We start from the raw sequence: 7,726 nt of genomic DNA on the forward strand, positions 1-7,726 counted from the left end.
GCTTCTTTTCTTTGGGATTTCATTTACCCTTTCTGGGTCTCCTAGCTACATCTATAGGATGAGGGTAAAATTAGACCTCTTAAATAAGTTTTCTACAAACGCTTCAAAAAATAATTGTAGGTTCATATTTCTACAATCTTCCTAAATATCTCAGCAATAATAAACTTTTCCTTGGTTTAAACTTTGTGGTACAAAACTTCACAAAAATGTAAACACAGTTTTATACTACTACTCATTTCAAAAATATACAATCTTTATAAAACTTATCCTATAACATTTTGGTAGATACTATGAAACATTTCTTAGTAACTGTCCTATAACACAAACTAGTAAATTTTGCATTATCTTTTTAAAACATCAATTGCATATTCTATGTATTGGTGTGAAAAGGCTCAGAAAATACAGATGTGTTGAGCACTATATGTCACTTTTATTTAAATTCAACAAGTAACTTCCCTGGTTTGTAAAACTTCAGCTGAATCCAATTTTGGTGGTGTAAAAATCAACTCTTGTAAACATCAAATTAAAATGTGGCTGTATCTTCTGCCTTAAAAGTTAAAAAACATGAGAGTTGTTATTTAACTCACTCAAATGGTTTGTGTAGCCAAATACTTCCATGTAGGGTCTTACCCATCCTGATATTAGCTTAGTGGAAGGACTGAGATCCACATGTCACCTATTGTGTCGAATGAGGAAGGAAGCTGTGTGTGAATCATTCCTGCCACTAAGCCCCTTGGACAACCAGCCACTAGGCAGCAAGGACGCCAGCCTCAGCTCACAGGTGGGAAAAGAGCTGCGATCTCAGAACACTTCCAAACTCAGCCTGAGAAGGACAGGCCCTACCAGCCAAGACCCAGTCAGGCCACTGCTGGGCTCTAAGTAATGACTGAAGATCGTCTCTACCTCTTATTTCTTCTGAGACCAAACCAACCAACCTCCCCACCAACCAACCAACCACAATTTAATTATCATCCTTGCACTGAAGCCACCTCTGAATAAACACCAAGTTGTATATGGGCTCATGTGGTGACTTCCCTCCAAGACACATATTCCCAGGGCCTGGAATAAGCTCTGCCCCTGCCCATTCCCTTCCCTCTGCTTGCCTCTCCACTGTACCCCGATCACCCTCCCCCCACCCCCACCCCACATATACACACACAACCTATTTGGCCAGGTCCTTAACTTTCTGGGGACTACAGATCCCTCTCTTCCCCTGGCTTGAGTCACAAGCCCTGGAGAAGCAGGACCCCTCACTGCCTGGCTTAATAGACAGGGGGCCCTGCTGGGGTCTGCCTGGAACTGTGTCCCCAGCTGCCTCCTGTCATCTCAGCAGCCACCACTCCTCCAGGTCCAGGGAGCACAAGCAGCCTGCACCAGAATGACAGGGGACCAGCCCAGCACAGGGAAGGAGCCCACACTGGGATTCTTGGTCCCAGGTGGCGACTTGATGGAGCCTCTCCACTCTCCTGCTTTCCCCCAGGACTCAGGGGCTCTCCAAGTTCCACCCTTCGGGAAAGTGACTCCTTGGCTGCCCCCACAGAGCAAGGCCCAGGGAAACCCCAATCCTCCAAGCGTTTTAAATACCTGACAATCCCAAGTTCACCCTTGGAATGAGCCCTTCCCGCCCACCACAGCCACCACCACGTGGGACATTCCATGTCCCAGCACCTGGGAGGTGCCAGATTGGCTGGAACCCGCACTCAGTTGTGTTGAGGGGTGGGGGTTGGGGCAAAGGCTCAACACTGCTGCTTCTTATGACAGACGATTAGGCAATCTGAATGCACAGGAGGGCTGTGGGGGGAGGCTCAGTCAACTTCCCATCCAAATACAGTAGCTCCAAATGCTCACCAGCTAAGTTCAGTTCCAATTAAACTTAGGTTTCTTGAGTGTTTACTATGTGCCAGGCCCAGGGAATGGCTGCAGGAAGCGGATGTCCAGGTATTTGGTTTTAAGAATACAGTTAGAGCCAGGCTGGTGTGGCTCAGTGGTTGAGCATCGACCTATGAGCCAGAAAGTCACGGTTCGATTCCCAGTCAGGGCACATGCCCGGGTGAGGTTGCAGCCTCAGTCCCCAGTGTGAGGTGTACAGGAGGCAGTTGATCAATGATTCTCTCATCATTGATGTTTCTCTCTCTCTATCTCCCTTCCTCTCTGAAGTAAAAACTATATATTTTAAAAATAATAATAAATAAATAAAATCAACAAAATATGGTAAATATTTACCAGTAAAGGAATACATAAATAGTCTGAAATAGTATATGAATAAATATTACAGGGCAGTTAAAGTCAATCCAGAACTATTTGTCTCAAAGTAGATAGATTTTTAAATTTATGATAATATAAACAAAACAGTTTCAGAATGTTACATAAATATACCTGTATAAATCCAGAAAGATGAACTAATACTACATATGGTTGATTGATATATATCTATAATCAAAAGAGCATAATATGCTAATTAGACCAAGTCAGGACAAAGCCAGGCTGCCAGGGAGGCCTGGGTCCAGGGTGCCTGATGGAGTCCCGTGGGAGCCCGGGTTCAGGATCCCAGGGCGAAGCAGTTTGGGGAAGGAAGGCCTACTCTTGCATGAGTTTCATGTATCGGGCCTCTAGTATATGTAACAAATGATTAAAGACCTAAATTAGAAGAATGATTAGAAAATTTATAATATAAATGTAAAGAGAGAAATTGTACTGAACAATGATATAGACTATTACTGTATTGTATTATCTCTTTATTATTGTTTTTTGTTTCTTTATTTTTTTAATCCTCTGAAGATATGTTTATTGATTTTTAGAAGGAGAGAAAAAAAGAGAGGGGCAGAGGGAGAGAGAGAAACATCTATGTGAGAGATAAAAATTGATCGCTACCTTCTGTATGTGCCATGACTGGGGCTTGAACCCGCAACCTAGGTATGTGCCCTGACTGGGAATGTAACCTGCACCTTTTTGGAGTATGGGACGATGCTCTAACCACCTGAGCTACTCATCCCTAGTGTTACTTTATTTCTTAAAAATGTGAAAATATAAAGAAAGAGGGCAAGATATGATCACTGTTTATTCTTCATCAATTAGATGCTTTCTGTGCCATAAATATAACTTATCATAAAAAAGGAAGGCAACATGGCTATGGAAACATTTATTTTTATTTGTTGACAAGAGAAATGTGAATGGTGTAAATGCAATTCAAATCTGCACATACCACCAAAAAAAAAATAAAATTGGTTCAGGGAGTTTGAGGTTTGGCCATTCTGCCTTGTTTCACAAAGTACACTGGGCCTCATTTCATTGCCATTTTCCCATTTCTTCTGCTAAGCTCAGGATGAGCCCAAAGGACTAAAGTAGCATCCTGGCTATTTGGTTAACATGCCCCAAAGGGCTGTGTTTTAGGGATAAATCTCCAATAAAATATGTTGCAAGGCTATTTTTGAGCTAGGCTCTGCTGAGCCATCTCTTAGGAACTCTTCACATTTCGCCATTCTTGGGAAAACGTATCCTTGGTGGCTAAAAGTGATGATTTCTCCATCCTACTAATTCTAGGAATAACCATAGGGAGCCTTATCTGCAAATAGTAATATTGTTGGACTTGGAAGTTAACATGGAATAAGATGTACAAGTTGGATATCTTATCTTTTGGCAAAGAAAACTACTTAAAGCTTAGCCTTGGTTACTCTGAGAGTGCAATTCCCCTTTTATCACCATGCAGTGGACTGTAAATGACCTAAAAGCAACTTTCTAAATATAGTATTTGAACAAGCTTCTCAGTACCTGATCAATAAGGATTGTTAGGAAGAACAGTTACAAAGAAAACAAAAACAACTAAATTTTAGTGAGGTTTGTGAGGTATCACATGAAACAAAAATCTTACATCGGGGAAATTATTTATAAATACCACATTATTTCAAGTAAAAATTTAAAAAGTGACTTTTATAACTTCTCTTGGGAAGATCTGAACTTAACTGTCTTCTACCTGGTAATGAGGAAAATTTGGGAGGCCAGTAAAGCAAGTACAGCTTGAAAAGTATGCGATCATGGAGAGCCGCCTTTAATTTTGCTTCTTATAGAAAAGTGAATGACTCAGAAGTTTTCCACACTCAATAGTGTGTAAGCTCTGTTTTAAAAGGTGGATTCTGATAATCAAAAAATTTAACTCCAGCTGGGCTTCTGTGGCTCAGTGGTTGAGCATCGATCTATGAACCAGGTGGTCACAGTTGGATTCCCAGTCAGGGCACGTGCCTGGGTTGTGGGTTCTGTCCCTAGTGTGGAGCCTGCTGGAAGCAGCTGATCGAAGATTCTCTCTCATCACTAATGTTTCTTTCTTCTTCTCCCTCTCCCTCCCTCTCTGAAATCAATAAAAACATATTTTTTAGAATGTAATTCTCATGGAAGATGATTTTTTAAAGGTTGAACACAGAATATTGGCATTTGAATAATGATCATTTCATATTAATTTCCTTGTTTTTATTTTTTTTGTAGGAAAAAGTCATGAAGATTCTCTCTCATCACTGATGTTTCTTTCTTCTTCTCCCTCTCCCTTCCTCTCTGAAATCAATAAAAACATATTTTTTAGAATGTAATTCTCATGGAAGATGATTTTTTAAAGGTTGAACACAGAATATTGGCATTTGAATAATGATCATTTCATATTAATTTCCTTGTTTTTATTTTTTTTGTAGGAAAAAGTCAGGTAGCCACTCATGAACCATTCAGATATTTTATTATTTATTTATAACACTTTAATATTTTTTTGAATTTTTAAAATTTTATTTTCAATGCATATGTGCATATATGATTTACATAAATAGTATTGCTCTATTATGCTATTTCTAGCTTTTGCTTAGTGATGGGGAAATGTGTTATTATTGATAGGGATCATGTAAATTGAACTATAACTTATTTGGAAATTTTAAGCATATAAAAACATTAAAAAATATTATTAGAAGTTATATCTTCTGCTTAGATTCAGTAATTGTCATTTTATAATATTTGCTTTGCTTCTCTGTTCTTGGCCCATCTCTCTCTCTGTCTCTTTCTCTCCATCTCTCCCTTCCCCCAGTACACACACACTTCTCTTTTGAATAATTTGAAAGCAAGTTGCAGACATCATGACACTTTATTTCTAAGTCCTTCACCATAAATATTGAAGGTGTAAGGAAATTCTTCTTTTAACTATACCATTATCACAAGAAATAAAATTTAGAAGTCTGCCATCATAAACTTTCTGCCTATAATTATATTACACAATTGTCCTTGAAATGACTTACTTTGTTAATAGTGATACAATGAAAATGTACTCACTAGATTAGGTTTTTATATCTGTTTAAGCTCTTTTAATCTAAAATGTGGGTATGTTTTTCCCCCCTCTATGCCACTGAATTTTTCAGGAAGTCAAGAGTATACTCCATTATGTATTTGTGATAGTTATTATAGTTATTATTCTCAAGTAATTATTTTAGTGCAGCAAGTTTAATTCTCAAATCATCTTTACTATCACCTTTGCATAAAATATTATTTTAAACTTTAATTTCCATGGAGCTCTCCTTTAGTTATGTTTTGCATTTACATATTTTTGTGTATGTGTTGTAAAATAATTTATTTTTTTCTTTTAACAAAAGGATTTGTTGGCTATACTGCTTATTAGGTTATTTGTGGGTTCTACTGACTTTTGGATTCTGAGGACATGAATAAATTTGACCTTCATTTAAGGATTCCATGAGGAATCCCTACTGTAGACATCTGCCAATAAGCTAGCCTGTAATAATAGTATGAGAGGCAAGGTCTGTGGAAAATCCCAGCTTAAATTTTTCCCACAGTGACCAAACTGAAGCTGAACTACATGGTATGTGCCTCCATTGCCAAAATTGCCAACTCAGAAGTAAATCTGACTAAGGAGCTTTACTTAGTATCCCTCTGTGAACCTGTCAACCCTGACAGTAAGAATGTAATAAAAATGGTATTTATCGCCCGAACCGGTTTGGCTCAGTGGATAGAGCGTTGGCCTGCAGACTGAAAGGTCCCAGGTTCGATTCCGGTCAAGGGCATGTACCTAGGTTGCGGGTACATCCCCAGTAGGGAGTGTGCAGGAGACAGCTGTTTGATCTTTCTCTCTCATCGATGTTCCTAACTCTCTATCCCTCTCCCTTCCTCTTTGTAAAAATCAATAAAATATATTTTTAAAAATGATATTTCTCTAAGCCAAATGACAGTCTGTAAGAAAGTTGTTAGCAGCCTAGGGCAGTGAGCATCTTGATGGAGTAGAGGCCTAACTTCCATGCAATATAGATCCTGTCTCCGATTTTATCGTGTTCCTGCTCGAAGCCCTTTTTAACCCTTACTCATTCTTCTTTTGGCTCTGCATCATTGGACTGTCACCATCCTTAGGTTTTAGATTCCTTCATTGCCTCCTGTTCTATCACAGTGCCATCATTATCCATCAGGGAAGCTCCATCTCTCAGACAACTGGCAAGACGAGTTCACTCTTCTGATTTGCTTTAGATCTTGGCTCATATATTGATTTGACAGATGATTCTGAATAACTGATGATTTTCTTTCAAACTAGCTACCATGTTTAAGAGACAACTCTGAACCATCACTCGTACTTAGCTTTAGTTCTTTCTATGCCCTCACCAATCTGTGACCCTTATCATTCTCATTCTCACCTCCCCTTGTAGTCCATCATTGATTTAATTGGACCATAAAAGATAGAAAGAAATGCATATATATGTCTATAGAAGTGAGATATCAACCAAAAGAACTACTCCAGGAGGTGCCCCCCTTAAAAATTTAATACCACCTTGTGCCACAGGCCAGTAACAAGAAATAGCAGGAGAAAGAGCAAACTTCATCTTTTTCTGGGCAAAGTGCATGCCTGCTAAGAGGAAAGAAACAACAGCTGTGGCAATTCCCAGCCATTGCCAGGAACAGCCTACTCCCCATGCCACAAATCTCCTTGAACCAATGCCAAGCCATTTCCCGCTATCCCTGTCCTGGATCCGCATTCCTATTATTCATTTCAGGTCCCACCCTCAGATCCTCTTATAAAAACCTAGGCTTTTCTGACTTGACCAACCATCCCAGATACCTGCTAAAAGAGGTAAGTGGGAGCTGAGAGAAGGTGAGGGCCATGGCAGAGGGTTACCTCACACATTTGGGGGAAGGCTGGAGGAGGATTCTAGGCTTCAAAGAACTTAAGCATCAAAGGAAGTAAGGTATGCAGATTCTCCGATTATTTCCAGAGTCACAGAAGGGTATAAATGTCACTAAGATCAATTTATTCCCAAGGGACTAGCCAAAGGGAAAGACAGGAGGGAGAACAGACGTTTTCTGAATGTCCTCCCTCTGACCACATTTCTTTAATGAACTCTGATTGCTTCTTCAAGTCAAGGACACGATGCTGCCTCCCATGGCCCTGCCCAGAATGTCCTGGATGCTGCTCTCCTGCCTGATGCTCCTATCTCAGGTTCAAGGTGAGCTTTCTCTGCCTGCAGCACTGGGTTCTCTGTGAACATGTAGGGCAAAGAAGATAAGGAATCCTCCTGTGTGACCCATGTGGCAATGGTGAGGTATAGCCTCACCAAGTGAAACTGTTTGCAATTCCTCCATCATTACTCCTTCCCTCAGGGCAACTCAGGGTGGGAGGCACCATGTGGTCCTTTAACAATGGAAGAGGATGGTTTTCATTTTGTGGGTGGACTTTAATTTATATTGACAGGTGAAGAGAGGAAGA

The sequence above is a fragment of the Myotis davidii genome, unplaced genomic scaffold (genome assembly GCF_000327345.1).
Source record: "Myotis davidii unplaced genomic scaffold, ASM32734v1 scaffold4171, whole genome shotgun sequence".
Taxonomy (NCBI): domain Eukaryota; kingdom Metazoa; phylum Chordata; class Mammalia; order Chiroptera; family Vespertilionidae; genus Myotis; species Myotis davidii.